Source organism: Coturnix japonica, chromosome 2 (assembly GCF_054131305.1).
Source record: "Coturnix japonica strain WE chromosome 2, WE-NBRP24, whole genome shotgun sequence".
NCBI lineage: Eukaryota > Metazoa > Chordata > Aves > Galliformes > Phasianidae > Coturnix > Coturnix japonica.
Window position 1 is genome coordinate 89675765 of NC_140664.1, and position 19920 is coordinate 89695684.

Below are 19920 nucleotides of genomic sequence, written 5' to 3' on the forward strand. Positions count from 1 at the left end.
ATGTCGCCAGAGAAGGAGACCTTACAGCCTCTCAGAGCAGCCTGTTCCAGTGTTCTGTTCACACCTGAATTGTGATCCGTGGCACAGATCTGCACATCCCAGCCACCTTTTTGAGTCATCTCTGCCACAAAAAGCAGCTCAATGAGCCAGTCTAGGAAGGAGAACCTGAGCTCTTCCTCAGATCTCCAAGCGTCTGCTTCCCAACTCACTTTCCTCTGTCAAAGCCATGATCCTCACAAAGTACAATACAACATTAAAATGTACTGAAAAGAATGAATTAAAAGCTTGTTTTAAACATATCTACTTTCCATGTTACAAACACTATATGCCAGAAGTAGTAACAAAAAATAAAAGAAGCTGCATACCTTAGCATGAGACAGATTCAAACTGATCTTAGCTCAACAACAAATTTCGTTCACAAACACTTTCCCTGTGGCTGATAACTGAGATACCTGATAAGCCACTGGATGCCATTTAGCCAGCTGCTGCAGTCAGAAGCAAGAACACTTCTCACTTCCGATTCACTCAGGGTCACAACCACTGCCTGCATTTCGACCCAAATAGACAAAGCCATAACAAGAAGCTGATCCTAAAACAAATACACAGTGACTTTTAATGAGTAATGACATAGCTCATTTCATTTTCTTCAGAGCTGACAAAATGCACGTTGTCATGAAATAACCAGGCAGAACAGACAGACAACCTACCAGTACCGTTCTCAGCAATAGCATCAGGCTTCCCAAAACAGGAAAGAAGAAACAACCACCAAAGAGAGCAACAGCCAGCTTAGCTGTTGTTCACCCTGCAGAAGAAAAGCAACAGAAACGAAGAAATGTTTCACCAGATTAAGGAATTCAAGACAAGGCAACACAAGCCCTTTGGACCTATACTTTATTAATATATAACTATAAAGCAACAAGATCCAACCTTGACTTTACAATCTCATGCTGAAAAGGCATGTTCTCTCTCTCAAACCAAATTGGTTCAGGGAGTTTCATGGCAATAATGCCAATGCTATGCAGAGATTGTAATTCTTCAGATAAGGAAAATTAAAAGAAAGAAAGGTGATTTTACTGTCTTGACTTTCAGGTGACTTCACTCCTACATTCACATGAATTATGAGATGTACCTCATACTTCAGGAAAGCCAAGGCACAGATGAAACTGAACTCTGCAAGGGAGGTGAAAAATAGTAAGAGATTATCTAGACACATTGGTTATAAAAGACAGATGAAGGAAAATGGATCCCTCTGATAAAAGAGAGAACTGTCTTCAACCAACGTGGAGAATTCTGAGGTACTCAACTACTTCTTTGCATCAGTCTTCACTGGCAGTCAGGCTTCGTACACATCTCATATCCATGAATCGCTTGGTGGCGTTGGGGAATGAAATCCCCCCCACAATAAATGCAGAGAAAGTCTGAGATCACCTCATAAGGCTAAATATGTACAAGTCTGCAGGGCTAGATGATATGTATTCCAGGGTCTGGAAGGAACTGGCTGATGTGGTTGACAAGCCACTCTTCATCTTATTTGAAAAGCTGCAGCTGTCAGGGAAAAACCCTGGTGACTGGAAAAAGGGAAACATCGCTCCCATTTTGAAGAAATAGAGAAATAAAGACCCAGAAACTACAGACTGGCGATCCTTACCTCTGTGCCTGGAAAGATTGTGAAACAGATGCTCAGAAGAGATGTTAAGGTACATGCAAACAAATAGGTGATCCAAGACATTCAGAATGGCTTCATGAAGAGCTGTCTGTGTCTAACAAATCTGATGTCTTTCCACGATGGAGTGATGGCACCAGTGGAAAAAGGAAAGTTAAGTGATGCAATCTACCAGGACTTGTGCAAAGCCTCTTGACATGGTCCTGCACTACATCCTTATCTCAAAATGGGAGAAATATGGGTCTGAAGGCTAGACTATCAGGAAAATAAAATGTTAATTGGGTGGTTGCAGACAGAGGGTTGTGATCAACAGATCCATGCCCAGGTGAAGGTTGGTCACAAATGGTGTTCCCCAGGGGGTTCATCTTGGGTCTGGTGCTCGTCAACATATTTATCAACAAAGACTGTGGAATTGAGTGTACCCTCAGCAAATTACTGATGATATCAAACTGAGCATTGCAGTTCACACAACAGAAAAAAAGAAAATAGAAATAAAAGAAGGGACACTATCCAGAGGAACCCTGACAGGTCTGAAAAGTGGGCCCATGTCAACCAAACGAAGTTCAAAAAGGTCAAGTGCAAGGCGCTGCACTTGGTTAAGGAAAATCCCAGATACATATGAAGACTGGGAGATGAACTCACAGAAATCATCCCTGCAGAGAAGACTGGAAGTCCTGATGGATGAAAAGCTTTACAAACGCCAGCAGGCCACACTTGCAGCCTAGAAGACCAGCAACAGCCTGGGCAGCATCAAAAGACAAGTGGGAAGAAAGGAGAGAAAGGGGATTGTCTCCCTCTGTTCTACTCTTGTGAGGTTCGATATGGAACACTGCATCCTAGTCTGGAGCACCCAGCACAAGAGATGTGGAGGTGTTGGATCAGGTCCTGAGGAGGGATACAAACATGATCAGAGCTGGAGCACCTCTCTTAGGAAGAATGGCTGATGGAGCTACACTTGTTCAGCTGGGAGAAGACAAGACTTTGGGGAAACCCCCTTGTTGCCTTCCCTTACTTAATGGGAAGGAGATTGACTTTTTACACAGCTAGTAATAGGACAAAGGGAAATGGTTTTAAATTAAAAAGGGGGAGATTTTGGTTAGAGGCACTGGAACAGACTGCCCTGAGAAGCTGTGGATACCCCACTGAGACCAGGTTGGATGGTGTTCTGGGTAGCCTGATCTAGTGGGCGGCAACCACTGTAAATAGCAGGGGGGGCTGAACTAGTTGACTTTTGAAGTCTATTCACAACTAAGCCATTATACGATTCTTTGCATTTATGATACTTCAAACTATCAAGAAACACCCAGTAGAGCAGAAAGATCTCCTGCCTAGTGATCTAGCTTGCAGAGCAGATATGATTTCACTTTTCATCACATGTAGCAAAGCAAACCTAGATCACAGACTGATAAGGAGACCCCCTCAACCACGCTTAACCAAGTTCTCTCTGCCGAAGTAGAATTTTTTCAGCATCCAAGCACAGCAGTTCAGAAAAATTCTAATGCAACACAAAGGCAAAGGAAACACAACACACATTAGAAAAAAATAAAGTCAAAAAAGCCAAAAATAAAGATGAAAAGAAAAAAAACCCAAAAATTAAACAAATCCTGCAAAGATGTAGAATAGAAACAAGGAAGGAAAAGGGATTGTGAAAATGCTCATAGCTACTACAGAAGTTCATCCAGACAGTGCTATGTCACAATCTAGAGCTCCAATACACTTTGCCATCTGTAATGTTTCAACTAACTAGACTACGTTTACTGTTCGCTATTTATTGGAGAAAAAAATCAAAATACGTTCTCAACTTGACTCAGTCTGTCACAGACAAGATATTCTGACTCATAATATGTGCAACACAGATAGTTAACACCTTTAAGTGCTTCAGACAAAAGAAATAAATTATAGGTCTAAAATATGTGACTCTCAATAATAACTTATTTCCAGTATTATTTCACATTTCCTAATGTTTTACAATATTAGAAAAAATGTTATACTTGCTAAACAACTAAGATCTAATTAACTAAATTACTCATGTGTTGATAAGCTCTGGGAAAAAATTAAGGTTGCCTATAATGCTTTATTTCCCCATATTTAAGATTTTTTTTTTTTTTGTTCTAAATACAATCTTCACTTTGAATTCACTGGCCATTATGGTGTGTAATTGTTTTTATGCTCTCCTCTTTACAAACATTTATTTGAATTTCATATTACTTTTAAAAGATCATTCCATTTTTAAGGATGGCTCACACTGACAAATATGATGAAAATGGTTTCCTTAAGGGCACAGTAAAGTCACCCAAAATAGACAAGAAAAAAATAATTTGTTCTTGGCAAAGAAAGTAAAGTCATTTAATTATATTTTTGATCTTCCATCAGATTCTACTGATGAGAAACCCTAAAGCTTTATGTATCTTAAAAATAAAGTTTTAATGCCAGAAAAAAAAAAGGCCAAGAAATAAGATGAGTGAGAGCACTGTGGAGGAGGAACCAGGGATTAAATACAAGGCCATGCTTGCCTGAGGGTGAAATTAAAGGAAAATACAAATAAAAATCCGGCTGGGATGATGCACAGTTTGACAGAAGTAGTTCCTAGTATTGCAGCTCCAGTTTCAACCTTTTCACAGGCTTAAGCAATAGAAATCAATCATGAAAGTGCATTGTGATGCAGTTTTCTGGTCTCACACGTGCAAGCAAAAGTGATTACTCTGAAATTGCATCCAGCGATGTCTCCCCAGATCCATCCCACTTCAACAAGAGACTGAGGTGCACCTTCACCTGCAGAAATTTGGCCACAGCATGAGTACTGCCAACTGCTTAGCACAAGAAGGCTGCACCCTCCTGCCAGGGCTTAGGCTATTTCACTGATGCTTCTTCACTCAAGTGGCAAGGACCAAGAGAGACCAAACTGCCAGTGTATGGCTGTCATCCTCAAGTTTGTGGGATTTATATAGGGCAGCTTGCACGTGTTTATAACACCTATGAGCCAAAGACACACCAGGGAGCCTGACAGAGCTACCTGTACCAGTTCCGAAAAAAAAATAAAAAAATACATAGACAAGCCCCAGCGAAAACCTTTAAAAAGCAGCCAAATCCCGGCATCTGGGTTGATGCCTGCTTCAGTTAACGAAAACAGTGCTCTAATAAGCACTGCAAGGTCTGGCCTAATAGCTGTATTGTGGTACTTTGGAGATATCATCTATGTCTTCGGTGTGTGGCAGCTGAATTGATCTGCAGTGAAACCAGTGAAAAACTGAACTCAATGCACCAGTGACCAACTCTCTAGTCCCATTCTCACAATTACCTTTGTCTTCCTCCATTACTCACATAGTTGCATTGTTTTTTTGCCCACTTACCAACCACTGAACTATTAGTCAAATTCCATTCCAAGCAAGCAAAAAGACAGAAAGTAAAAATCAAGAAAACACAGAGGTAACCATCACACATTGCTTATGCTCATGTGAAATTACACCAAGTACCTTCAGCTATGTCTCATGTGATACAAAGCAGCCTGATTTAAAATGGAAGAACAAAAAAAGATAACCACTATTTCTACGTCAATAATGGTTAAGCACAATGACAATAATAAAAAGCTAGAAAAATGTCCATATTAAGATCCCAAATAAGAGGCATCCAAGATGCCATTGCTTATACTACAGTACACCCAAGCTTTTCTGCAAACATATTCAACCTGTCCCTGGTGCTCTGCTATCTTCATCAGGCTGCTGTAAGGGTACATGGTTTTGCAGAAAGAAGGCTACAACCACGCAGACAACCACTGCACTGTGAACTCCCTGCAGATGGCAACTGCTGTGGCTGAACTGGGAAAACTACAGCATGAAAATATCATTAACTGGTGAGACAACTAGCGGGCTTTCTCAGCACTGTTCATGAAGACATAGCCAGGTGCATGCCAGCTAACTGGATTCTTACTCATCAGGCTCACCTGTGGGAATATGCTGGCAAGAAAACAAAGCCAAAAGCATCTCTCAGTGGGCTGACATCACCACTGTGTCCTCTGCATGTTCTGGGCAAACGTGCATCCTGCCAATGTGCTTTCTCCTTCTGCCAGCTGGCTTTTTGCAAAGATGCAATAATTTTGATCTTGCTGCCTGTGATTGGTGCCACAATGCCATCCTGAGCTCTCCAGCAAAACTATAAAGTCTGGAAACGTGATGTTTGATAGGTTTCATTAATACTGAATAATTACAGCAGTATTCACCATGCTTACCAATAGCAAACCAATGAAAAGCAGTGAGAAGGTAATTTGTTTCTAGATACCTCAAAAACTACAGGCACTAATACAAAAACCAGAGGCATGATCACAAATCCACAGTTAAGGTATGTCTTCTGAAGTTACTGGTGCTGTACAGATTTCAGCGTGTCTGTCCTTTCTTAATCTTTTCTTATCAATAATGACTTTCAGTAAGGTCGTTTAAGTAAATAAATAGAAAGGTTTATTGCCTAGCAACACTTATGAATTCTCCTGTAGCAATCAATTTTGATTTGATTTTTAATCAATTTTGAGATACAATTACAATGTGTATTTGCAGGGAACTGATGATGTATACTAGACTGTACTCTTTATGCTCAGAGTTTTCACCTCACTACACTGACCTTACATGACATTTTTAGGAGTGGGGAGGTTGCAGGCTGCATCCACATCCAGTGCCCACAGTTAGTATGTATTTAAAGTCCAGATCTGATGACAAACTGGAGAGAAGAAGGGAGACACAATCTGCTTACACTACATTGCCCAGTCCAATATATAAAAAGCAAGAAACTGCCTCCTTTCATTTAAAATTATTCTGTAAACCCCAATTCTGTAGGAAACAAAAAATAAATTAAAAAAATCACAGAAGTCAGAGCTAGAACTACAAGGCTGACCAGTTTCTATCTATAGCCAGATTAAATCCCCTACAAGGTTGAACAGCGTATTTCTGTGAGAGCCTGTACTCATATGCAGAGGAGTAAAAAATAAAGATACTAATACATTCCTTCCTCCTTTAATCATCTTCTTAATTAGCATTTATAACTCATTCTTAATTCACACCCTATCACACAGTAGGAAAATCACATGTATCAGTATATCAAAAAATGTTAATGATGCAAATATGTAGTGTCAGTGAGATAAAGAAATACCCAACTTCAACACAACAGTATTAACTGGGTTCTGACCCCATATTTATGGGAAGCCACAACTGCTTTTACTAGGAAATCCCAGTGCTTCAGATGATTTTCTCAGTAATAATTTACTTAATAAATTTTCTTACGAAAAAAAACACAATAGTTTTGCTTTCAGTTTTAAGATATTCTGTCACTACCAATGATATAGGAATAAAGTATTAGTTTGAATTGAAGCCAGATTATTTTTATTAAAAGGAAACTATACCTTTCGTTACTTTATTGTTAACTCTACAAATAAGTTTTATTTAGGTTTACTTAAGTAATCAATTCTACTCCAACCTTAAGTCCAGTGCAGAAGGCCTACACCAGTATAAAAACAAAAAACCTGACTGAAAACAAGAAACCTGCAAATGCTAAGTTCACACTTAATGATAAGTACACTTAGAACACCCAGGCTGCAAAGCAGGGCTCTGAAGTTTTATCTTGATCTATTAAGAACAGAAATGTTTTAATGCTTTTAAATGTCAGCAAAAACAATTTGTTCAGTCAGTCTCCATTCAAAACTCCTTTTAACATATTCTATAGGCACATGCAGCACTTACAGTCTTAAAACAAAAAGGGACCTAAGATTTAATAGTTCAAATATTTGATTATACTGAATATTTTACTGATGTGATGCACTGGCTCAGCACACGAGACAGGCATGAACCTGGGCCATTATGGACTCTGTTGAGCAAAACGAAGACCTTGAATAACCCCAGGAGCAGACTGGAAGCTACGGAAACATGCTGCACATCATAAATGAGAAACACTACTAGGAGAGCAAAGGTATTTACCACTGAGGAGATTTAAATCCTACTCAGAGATAACCCAATGCAAACACGCCAAAGGCTGTTCTGCAAGTACTGATGGGGCATCACAGCAATGACAGCAAGTTTGTACAGACATGCCTGAGCTAGCTGCAAATGCAACACAGCCCACAAAACCAACAGAGGATTCAAGATACATTGGCTTACTTTATAACAAACGTAAACTGCCAAAGTCACACTAGAAACAGCATAAGCTACGCATATGTCAAATGTATATCAACAAGTGTAAGAATTAAGAGCTAGTCTTTTAACCACGAAAAAGAGGATTTCCACTTCTGAAGCACTGGATGACCGCTTACAAGCACCCTCCAAGCAAGGTGATTAGAAAGCCTCTTTTTATTAGCCGATAACTTCCCAATGACTCTTTTAAAAGCTCTTATATTGGGCTTCTCTTTCCATATGCCCATTTAACTAAAAGAAAAACAATTCTGTATAAACATGTTAAAATCTAAAATAGGGGTGCCTGTCCTGTATGCTAGCTGCCACCTGGGAATGCTGAATAAAAACATAAGAGGGAAAGGAGAGCCTACCGTTTCCTCCTCCACACAGCTGAAAGGGAGAGATCTCAACCTCAGTGAAGTCAATGGGAGTTTTGCAACTGACCCTGCAGACCCAGGCTTCTAGCCCGTCAGCAGAGTTCAGTGTCTCCTCTGCATCACACTTCCCAGCCCGAATGCAGCTGTGGAGCACCAGGACAGGTCTAGGAGCAGAACAGCACCTGGGAGAAGCCTGACACAACAGGAACAGCTGCACAGCATTGCCCTGGGTGCCCTGGTCAGATCTGCAAAGGTACACTCCTTGTATGCCTCAGTAAATCTTATCAAAAACTGGAAGTACCATGCATAACAAGTGTATCTAAAAAAAAAGTTAAATTAAAAAAAAAAAAAAAGAGAAAAATGAAGAAAAAAACATTAATGAAAAAGGCAATCAAATCTATCATCATACATCACTGCCCGGACTTTGTATCATTTCCGATTCTAAAATGGGACAGAGAGGTCAAGGAAATCTGAGGACGCAAGATCAAGTGGGAGCTGCTACACCACAGCCTCTTTGGTCACCCCTCCGAAATAGGAAGGGCAGTGGCATAGTGATAATTGGTGAAATTACCAGTGTGGAGCCAGCACTGCCCGGGCCAGGGCCTGGCAGCTGCTCACTTGACAGATGTTGGCACCCTTCTTCCCAACAAGAGACGAGAATTCTCGACAGCAAACAGACCCAGCATCCTTTCCAAAGTGAAACTTTGTGCACAACTTACAGAGCAAACTTCCTTCAGAGATATCTCTTCTGCTGAGCCTGATGCAAATGGCACTCAAACAAAACTGCAGGGCAGGAGAAACACTGATGAATTCTAACAAAACAAAAGTGAAAGGGATTCATCTTCCTAGCTGAGTCACACATTCTCCTCACTCAATACAGGAGAGAAGAAGGTAAGAAGGGGGATGAAAGATTTAAAGACAGCATTCCAAGCTGATGACAGTCAGACCAAATCGCTCAGCATGCAATACAGAACTCCAGGATGTCTAGCAGACCCTCCAGAAAAAATGCTGCCTTTTATTTGTGGGTTAAAACACAAAGCGTGCCTAGTTTCCCCTCCTTCCTGCATAAAACCTTGTTTACAGCGTTGTTTGAGTGTCATTTTTGAAGTATAAGCCAAAGCAAAATCGTGCATGAAAACTCCTCCCTCTGTCCCATCTCCTTTCATAGTACAAACTGCTGCAAATAATTACTGTTTTACATATAAAAAACAACTTTTTTTCTACCCTCACAAATTTCTACCTTCAAGAGGTTGATTTTTGCTGTCACAAGGTGAGGTTACTTACGTCACGCCATTACAAGAACTCTGCTTCAGTATTTTGACAGCCCCTGTCATCACAACAGCACACTTCAAATCTTAAGCAAATGAGGTTAACAGTCTGGTGGTACGGTACTGCTACACGGTTCTGGTACCCGCAAAACTAAATGAAAACACTGGTAGCATTCATTACGCTAACCTACCTTTTGTTTTCAGTGTCTTACCAGGACTCAGAGAAAACACTTCCGCTGGCTCCCCAGCAAAGCTGGGTGTGTCGCAGTATGTGTGGCTAATTGCATGCACTGAGTATGAATCATTAACCCAGTGCTGGGGCAGGAAGGCAAGGAATGACCAGCCCTCACCCCATCGCTCACTCACAAGCCTGTCCAATTCTGAGTCCTCTACAGAACTTTAAATAAAGATGAGAGACATCCACTGAATTAGGCCTGTGCCAGTTGACCCCCACTGCTCTACAGGAGTGAATGCTGCTTCTGATGCAGATTGCCGCAGACCTCCAAGCAAGTTTGGTCTCACAGTTCCAGCATGCAGGATCAGCCACAGAAGGCTGGTAGTGTTCAGGAAACTGCCAGACTGAACTGCTTTCCTACCCACCTTGGCCTAGTAGACTATTACATGCCAAAACATTCCTATGCGACTTCAAAAGCCTTAAAGTCCATAAATATGAGAACAGAGTACAGTGAAGTTCTGCCTGGCCTATGAGTGTCAAACCTGCATGTTCTGCTATCAGACATCATATACCTTGGCTTTTGTATGAGGCAGCATAAAAATTCCTGGAAGCAGATGCCTCCTGACATACAACAACAGCATCAGCATGACATAAGCAGCAACAAAAAGTTCACCTCAAGTGCATCAAACACACACAAATCAAAACACTACTTGCAAGCAGTCTTATCTCCATCAGTGTGCAAAGACTTAATAAATCAACCTTACTCCATTTGCTGCCACACAACTGTTAGAAGCAAAGTTTACCACAATCTCCTTGATTGCAGGAATACAATCCACAGAGATGGAGTAGGCAGAAAAAAAGTGAGAATTTCATTTCATCTCTGCTGCTTCTTTCAAAATAAATAACGAATTAAAAGCTTAATGTTTCACTCAATAGCTGGCATGTTGGCAGTCTTGGCAAACGACAGTCAAATTAAACATATATGAATGGTGTCACATAACAAATCTAACCACTTATTTTTAAACTTGGAAGAGTCTGAACAATTGAAAGTATCTGGGTTGGGCTTACAAAGTAATTCCACACACCCTTTCCATGTCTTTATAGCTGGTAGCAGTATGTGGCATTGGAAAGAGATAAGAAAACTAAAACAAAGAAAGGAACATTCCCTATACTCATGGTGTTCATGATAAAACTGTATATAGAATATTAATGGTTTTAATTTCTGCTGGAAAAAATGAAGTACTGGAAAGAACTCAGTAGGTAATACCAATGTAAAGAATCAGTGCACACATAAAAATTCTTCATAAAAATAAATTATTCTAACCTGTCAGTGGTCTCTCCTGTCAATCAGCAAACTTACCCAAATGAACTTAACCCAAGCAGGCAAGAAGTAGGCTTTTGCATTTTAATTATGTATTTTTCCATAAAAAGAGAATTTCTAACAACCCATAAACATCTTTAAAGTTAAAAGAAGGAAAAAAAAAACAAAAACAAAAAAAACACCAACAAAAAAACCCAGTGTTAGCAGAAATCTTACTCTGGCTTCATTTGTTTCTACTCCAGCTATACCAAACACAGCAGTGTATTTCCAAGTACCCTGGTTGCCATTTTCCATATACAAATTATGGCAGTTGGAGGTGGGTATTCTAAAGGATGTGTACAGAGCCCTGCATGTCTAAGTGGAAAGGCGAGTCTTCCACCTGCCTATCTGACAGGCAGCAGCCAGGCTGTGCTCAGGCTCATGGCCTTGCATCATCCCCCAGGTAAGGTGACAGCAGTGCAGGGCTGGGAAGAGCAGTCTCTTCCTGCTGCTCCTTTCTCCTCACTCGCCTCCTCTTCACCCTTCTACATTCCACTGTGGGTCCTCCTCCGCACACCGCCAGCCCCTTCAGTGCACTAAGAGCTCTGCCAAGACCAACTCCTGCTGCGCCTGCCCAACTACTCTCACATTGCTGCATATCTGCCATTTCTTACGTACAATGGGATCTCACTGTCCCTGTTACAAGATCCCTCCATAACCCAAAGCAGACCCCTCCACTTCTATGAGCTCACCTAGCGTCTACTTCTCTGACAACTCAAATATTAACCAATGTGTTCAGACACTGTGGGAGCAGAAAGCTTTAGCAAGTTGTAAACAGAGAAGACAACGAAAACAAGATTTCATGATGATGCGCCCAGTGATCTATGAACAGGCCAATCTGCAGCGTGTGGGTTGATATGACTCACAAACAGAACAAGTGGCAGGCTATGTCTGAATAGGCATGTGCTAGATAATCTAGTCGCTACTATAGAAAAACACAAACCAGCTGTAGCAGCTGAAGCCAGCCAGCATCAACACTCACCACTAAAAACTACGTTCACGCCAAGACCAAGAATTCAACACAGTAAAAATAGTGTGCATCTCTTACAGCCAGCTCATCTCCCAGGGAGTCACCCAGTCCACCTTCATTCCATGCCAAGGGTGGTATGTGTTTTATGAAAGCACAGACAAGTCAATCAGGACTCTTTGTTAGAATTACTTTTTGACGTCTTTATTAACGACATCAACAGTGGGGTCAAGTACACCTCAGCAAGTTTGCTGATGACACCAAGCTGTGGGGTGCGGTTGACATGCTTGAGGGCTGGGATGCCACCCAGAAAGACCTAGAGAGGCTTGAGCAGTGGGCCCAGGAGAACCTCGTGGAGTTCAAAAAATTCTAGCATAAGATCTTGTTCCAGGGTCAAGGCATTACCAATACAAACTGGGGAATGAAAGGATTGAGAGCAGCCCTGTTGAAACCCCACCTACCTGGGGGGACCCATGGATGGGAAGCTGAATGTGAGTCCGCAATGTGCCCCCACACACATGTCCCCCTGGAGAATTTCAAAACTGATCTAGCTGTGGATGTCCCTGTTCGTTGCAAGGGACTTAGACTAGATGGACTAGACCTTCTAAGGTCCCATCCAACTCTAAGGATTCTATAAACGCCAACAAGAAGCTTCACCTATGGCCAAATTCCTCTAAGGCCAGCACTTCTTGATCAGAATTTTGGCAACAGGACTTCAGTCTTAACTCTGTCCTAGAGATTTGACTGGTCTCATACCAAGACTTACTACCAGCATGAAATCTCTGATTATTTCAAGGAAAATAACGTTTTGTATCATTTTTGCACCGATTTCTTCCTCTGACACTCAAATCTAGCACACCTGTGAAACAAATGTTTTATTCCTAAGTGATCATTTGTGAATACCTTCAGACAAACTTTTATTAAACTTGGAAAGCTAGCCTTCACTTAAACAAACTAACAAAACCTTCATGAACTTTAATGAAGTTTTCATAAACTTCTAACAGTCGTTTCATAAAGCCAGCTCAAGAAAAATGTTACGTCAAAGTCAAACATTAAACTCTAAACCAACTTCCTCTTAAGGTATAACAAAGTAGTGAAAGATCTGAATAATTGCAGACAGACTCTATATTCAAAACTACAAAATCCCAAGTTCATTACTTTTGTTTCAAGTTTTCCATTAGCTTGCTAGCATACATAGGCCAGTAAAATAAGGATTATAAGGATTATAAAGATTTAAGATACTAACTTCTCACTCAGAAGAGTTGATAGTAATGGTCTTCAAAGCAACCCAAATTCAGATACTCCTACTCAAGATCTTCAAACCCAACACAGTTTTAAAAAAGCAACTCATAAAATAAAGTTACAGTAACTGTTAGTAATGCAACCGTATTCCTGCAGCCATACTCACACCCTGGCACCCTTTCCAGGGATTCAGAGCAGCTTAAACACCACTTTCTGAAGACAGATTCTGGATTGTTTCCTATGGCCAGCTGTCTATAAAAACATGTAAAGCCTCATCAAGTAATGTGCCTCTACACTTATACCTTTGTTTCTATTTTCAGAGTCTTAAAACTTGTTATGCTTCTCTTGGGAGCTATGAAAAGGAGACGGAGAAAATAAAACGGTGTTTATTTACATTGATACTACACATTTGTCTCTAGATGTTGGTGAGTATTCTTAATGAATTGTTAAATCTTTAAAGCATGTCCAGAAGTAAAGAATGCCCAGGGAGGCAGATGTGCCAGCCAGGGAAGCTCTGCTGGGATGCAGCAAGACCTCAGGTATTGAATCAAGGCAAAACAGGTAGCACAAACTGCAATTGCCACGCCCTGTGGCATTCTTCCACCTGCTGAATTCTGACTGCTCATGATGAAGAACAAGTATGAGAGCCAAAAGGATCCCCTTCACTTTCGTAAGACTATACGAGTTATGCCACCACCAGAGAACTCACTCAAACCTCAAAAGGCATCTCCGCTACCTCGACTGTATAGACAAGTCCATTAGGTTAATGTAACCAGTGCAAGAATAGTTCCCTTGGATCTCTTTAGCACACATTCTATTACTAAACTTTATTTTTGAAAGAAACTTCTGTGTCCCAAACTAACTGTGAAATGCAAAACTTTTTTTTTTCTTTTTTTAAATTCATATTTAAAAAAAATAAACAAAACACAGTTAATAGGTTTTGTATAAAGGAAAATGTCTAAGGCATGGAAATTTAAAACTGATTCCAGTTGTCATAACAGTAACATAAATAGAATTTAAACAGTTTAAAATGTAACTAAAGAGTATGTATGAAGCATAGTTATGAGTATTTAATAACTTAGGGAACAGGAAATCAGTGGTTTATTTTTTATCATCATATCCAAATTGCACAGCAAACCCCACATACAATGACAGCAATGTTATCTTTCTCAAACCCAAGAGCCTAGGAGAGCATACTAATAGCACATGAATCACGTCTTCGGGGCAGACAGCATTAGCGGAAAGGAGAAGAGTATGAAAGGTGTATTTGTGCAAACTAGGATCCAGCTGGGAAACAAGTAATACAAAATATGTGCCTTCTGAAAAATGTTTCCTAGTTAACATGATATGTTATTACTGGACCACTCACCCTCATCACACTTTACTCCTGTAACAACCACAAACTAATAAGGACTACATTTTAAATTTTCAGTACCTGTTTTAAGTGGTTGCAAATCGCAGACAAGTTATTTTCTTAAGGAGGAAAATAAGAAAAAGAGCAGGCAACAAGGTGCCCAGCTCCCAGCAAAAAACAACAGCAGGGCTATGAGAAGAATTTGATGCACGAACCACCAGATGTTGGTTCACCCAAACAGGAGGAGTAAGAGTTGGGGTTCTCTGAACCTAACCTCCTGCAAATATTTTCTTAGCTAAATTAGGACACCTGTCACATTGCAACTTGGTCCGCAGTTTTAAACTGCTCACTTTTATGTTTTCAGTTCTTTTTTAAGATGAGAAGCAATGCCCCAGCCAGACTTATCAGAGGATGGTTAAAGTGCCATGCCTCCCAGCTGAAAAGAGTCGGCAGAGAAACCCAGAACTGCAGATAGCCAGTGTATCTGTGCTTTTTTCCAGTCATCTGCTGAAAGCTAATCTTCAGTGTCACAAGCAAGTCATTGTGTGCAAAAAAAAGACCACTGTCTCTACTACTGCTGCACATACAGTAACTACTTTACAGTATGCAATTGTGAAGCAAGAAAGAAAAGCGGAAGTGGTTATTTACAGTCAATATAATGGGATTATGCATCCAGAATAAGAAACTGATTAATTAAAAAGACTTGTCAGATATATTCTAATTCCTACTTCCTGACTATTTATCAGTACCTTCATGGAAAGCTCACAAAGAAAGAAAAAAAAAAAAAAAAAAGCTTAATATTGCATGAAGCACAGTCATTCAGATGTCGAGGTAGTATTTTATTGGCTTCTTTTTAACTATTATTTATTCTGCATGCTTGTTTTTCACACCAACATACTCATCTCTACTTTTACTCTTGACTAAGTATCTTAAAACTCGCCTTCTGTGCTGTATAGTGGCACATCCTGACAGCACCAATGGTTGAACTGAAGTCAGTGTCCTAATTCCTAGCTTTAAATGACCTCACAAAACTAACAGAGGATTTGACTTTTAAGATGAGATTTAATGGAGGGGAAAATTCCATGCCCATTAGTATTTTCTGTACTTAAAGATACCTAGAGCCAAACTGCTCTTTCCCACTCATTACTGCTAAGTTTGCACGTAACAAAAGCCTAAAAACAGCACTAGCAGAGGAGCTGAACGACAGATTAGTAGAAGATATCCGATATCTGCTCAAGATTTTAAAAATGGTCTCACCAGCTACAGCAGCACGGTGGATCAGCTTCTAACAGACTGATATATAACTTCATTTTGTATATGAGCATGAGTAAGATCTGCAGTTAGAACACTGAGGATCCCTGATGGCTTGTTGAAAAATTAGTTCCAAAAGGCAGTAATCAAAGAATGGCTTGGCTTGGAAAGGACCTCAGGGATCATCAAGCTCCAACTCCCTGCCACAGGCAGGACTGCCAACCTCTATATTTAATAGTAGACCAGGATGCTCAGTACCTCATCCAACCTGGCATTGGTTTTTAATGGCTACAAGAGCTACTTCGCTGTCGCAATTCAAGTTTACTAAGAAAGGACGCAGCACGTGAAGAACATGCAAGTCCTGAACAGCAACAGATGTTCAAAGAAGGATTCCCAGACAACAGTGAGGTAATGGTTAAACCATCATCAAGAACGTTTTTAATATATTTTAATTGTAACTTTATTCTAGAAAAGCAACTGATGTTCTATTGCAGTTAGAACAACCTTGGCAAAAAAGGTTTTTCTTCCTCAGAGCATGCTCCACATTCCTTCCCATTACCAGTCTGGTCCCAGGCTAAATACAGTACACAATCCAATTTAGAAATGCTCCTGAAGTTTGTGTCCAAAAGTTGACATTAAGAAAGGACACCCTGTAAAAACTATCCTTGTACTTTCGCCTCTACTCAGATCAAGACTGGAAACTACACTGTCAAGTCACTGCTTTCAACAGCCTCTCCAGTAAAAGCCAAATCCTATGTATTTTGAGGAGCTAACAGAGTACATGAGTTATTATAAGCAGCAGCTTATATTTTTGAATAACCTTTTTGCTCTCACCATTCTATTTCAACACCAGCCTTTGAGTTAACATCTGCATCTACCTGCCTGTCAGGGGCTGCTCAGTACAGTAACTGGTATGAATCTGAAAGTTGAAAATCACAACTTAATAGGAGGTGAAAAAATAGGACAGGCTCCTTTCTATCATCTTGAGTATATCTCAGTATATGTTTCTTCAAATATAACATCCAGGCAGTTAAGCTACTTGTCTTTACTAAAGTAACTCAAGAAAATGAGATGAAACATTTATGCCACTTTTCTTATAATGTTATTTTTATTTTCGTGTACCTGCAGTACACTACATAAATCTATCAGGGGAGAATTTTGCCTTAAATCACTCCACACAGCAGCTTAATTTCAGCTGCTGAAGTATCACATCTCCTTCATTCATTCTCCTAGGGAAATGAAAGAGAAACCACTTCCTACATGGGACTGGAGCGCCCTCCCCCCACCCTTTTTTTTTTTTCTTGATGCTGGATTTATATTTGTAGCTGACCATCAACAAATCTTTGATAAATGACAACAGCTTGTCTGTCTGCAGCCAACGAAGTCATGAAAGGAAAAGGATGCTTCCCCCTCCCACTCAAAAAAATAAAATAACAGGAAAAAAAGGAGAAAAATACAGGAAAAACATTCACTGCTAGAGCCAAGCCTCAGTTTACACAGCGTGAAGCAATCTCTCTGCAAGCTGATTTCCATTCTGAGTTGGTTTTGTGGCATCACAGCACGGCAAAAATGCACAAGATGTTTCCCTTATGCCTTGCTCCTGCCTGCTCATGCCCTCCTCTCTGAAGGCAGTTCATGTGCGGCAACACCTGTGTTATCTTAGAAATACCTTGGCCAAGAATAACCCAGCACACAGCAGCAGATTATTTACACCTGACTGCCGAATACAGAAGGGCAAGTAGCCTTGCCAAGTGGTTTTGGGCCGGCATGAAGTTTTCTCTCTAAAGCAATGGATCAGAAGCAGTGGCTGTGGAAGGATAGCATGTGCCAGCAATTCAGCCCAGCAAAAAGTGGGGATGGAGGCTTAAGGGGAGCTACCAGCTGGAGAAACACGTTAGACAAGGCAGACATGAAAGCATTTAAAATGTTTCGGGGTATCAGGGATCCTGAATCACACTGGACTGGTGGTGAAGCATGTAGTGCAGCAGGCATACCACCTTTAGGTACAGAACACCTGCAGAGACTCCCATGCCAATCAGGAGCCTGTAGCACCTATTAAAGTGCATTTCTGAATACTCCTCCTCATTATCCCCTTGCTCCTTTTCCCACACGAAGAAAACCAGAACAGAATTGCATAACTCAAAGCTGGCTTAAGCCCTCCCAGGTGTTCTGAGACTGTACCTCAGTCTACAATGCTTCCATTAACAAGGATTCAAAAACCATGACGACTCTGGATCCTTACATTGTATTTTCCAACAGCTGGATCAACTGGAAAATTCCGCTGCAATTTGCATTAGTGAAAACAAACAAAAAGTACCTTCACTCTGTTACAGATGCCTACTGCATCAGCAGGGTCTAAATACAGTATTGTAACAAAAGGAATAAATAAAACAAAACAAATGCACTGTGAGAGACTCTTTTCTGCTGGGAGTGTCAGACAGGGACGCAGTTTGTTTGTTGCTATTATATTGTAGCTTGGCCTCACAGCTCCCAAGCTATGCTGTTAACCCGCAGTGTCCCCAAGCAGCATGACACTGGGCTGCTCAGAAATGGGATTCTGTGACGAAGCTAGCTGTGATATAGCACCCCTTTCTTGACAGAAAGCTCCTCACAGCATCTCCTTTAACCAAAGCTTCAAATCATACTGAATTTGACAGAGTAAGGAGGTATACACCTGGGTAAACAGTGTAACCTCAGGCGCTGCTGAGGCTCTGTCTGCACAGTCTCATGAGGTCTACTCTACAAACTCCTCAGCCAATCTTACCACTCTTGAATGCGGACAGAGCCAAGGGCTGAAGTCCACAGCCTCAGACTGAAGGGATAGTCCTTCCGGATTAGCTCCCACAATCCCCAAGGAGTTGATTAACTATGATAAATTTAAATTATAAAATTATTTCTGTGTTAATAGCTTTTTTTTTTTTTTTTTTTTTTTTAAAATAATCCCCTTATTAAAATGCTGTATAGCCCAAACAGGTTTAAGACTTGCATCACTTGCAAAACAGCAGTTGCAGCCTCACAAATCACCAGTTTCCACTGAAACACTCCTGATGTATTCTCATATACAACGTGCAAATTTAATCTCAAGGTTGGCTTCTTCTCTACGCATGAAATGGACAGCACTCTGCCACAAAACTTCATGAGGATAGGCTTGAGCTTTGCTATCGCCATCCCAAATCACATGTGAAATTTGGTAGCTCACACACTTGTGCAAAAGAGATCAACTTCATCTGACCAAACACAAACTCCGGTCCCGAATATCTAGTTTAGCTTGTGAGGAAAATGATTTTAGTTCAAGAATCCTTAAGGTATATTAGCCATCTGTCATCTTCAGGAAAGCAAGCAGCATGAAACAAACTTCTGTAATGTAAATATACACACAAGAGACCAGACAGCCCAATTTCATACTTAAGCTTGATGTTAAGAATTGGAAATGATAACATAAGATACCACCCAAAATCTTCAAAACAGGACAGAAGACAGCTGTCAATGCTGCATTAATTCTGTATCGGAGTAATAATTTAAAGGATTTTTACAGAGAGCAATGCATAGGCAGACTTAAAGCCAAAGAGTACGTATATAAAAAAACAAAGACATGTGGAACTGTCATTTAGAAAAATAATCCCGGTAAATCTCTGTATGAGATACTCATTTCTTTAAAGAATATATATACTTGGGGGGGCGAGAGGCTTGTAGCTTCTTTTGGCTATCACTAGGAACTGCCAGCCACCTCTCTTCTTCATCCCACCTGCTGCACAACAGCTCATTCATGCAGTTCAGCAGCTCTGCCAGCAGAACGTTTTGAATCCCTATCAGAATGGGAGTATTGTCTTGAGGATTTACACCAAGCTACTCTTTTTTTCCATTAAGGCTAACTTGCAGACATGCGTACAAAGATGGAAACACAATCTCTCTCCAAAGGGGAATTAAATAATCACACTCCTTAATCTCCCAGTAGAAGAGCTACCAGAGAGTAACATTTTTCTTTTCCACTTGCCATAAAAAAATCACTCCCAGTCATGTACCTGGAATCAAGTAACACCCCATGTTCTTCACACAAAAAAATATTCTACTGTGTAACACAGAAAGAGTTGAGAGCTTCTTCCTCATCTTCTCC

The 19920-nt window shown here is 40.5% G+C and overlaps 1 protein-coding gene across 12 annotated transcripts in view; it reads right to left on the minus strand.

Annotated features, from left to right (window-relative positions):
• COBL (cordon-bleu WH2 repeat protein) overlaps nt 1–19920 on the minus strand; it is a 151043-nt gene that overhangs the window by 110639 nt on the left and 20484 nt on the right. The window contains exon 1 of one of the 12 annotated variants that reach the window (XM_085538008.1): nt 9649–9735. The exons of 9 other annotated variants lie outside the window; for them this stretch is intronic. The gene's annotated coding sequence lies outside the window, so the exon portion shown is untranslated. Of the gene's footprint in view, nt 1–707; nt 727–9648; nt 9736–19920 lie in introns of those variants that run through there. 2 more of the 12 variants (XM_085538017.1, XM_085538009.1) reach the window with 2 other exon arrangements.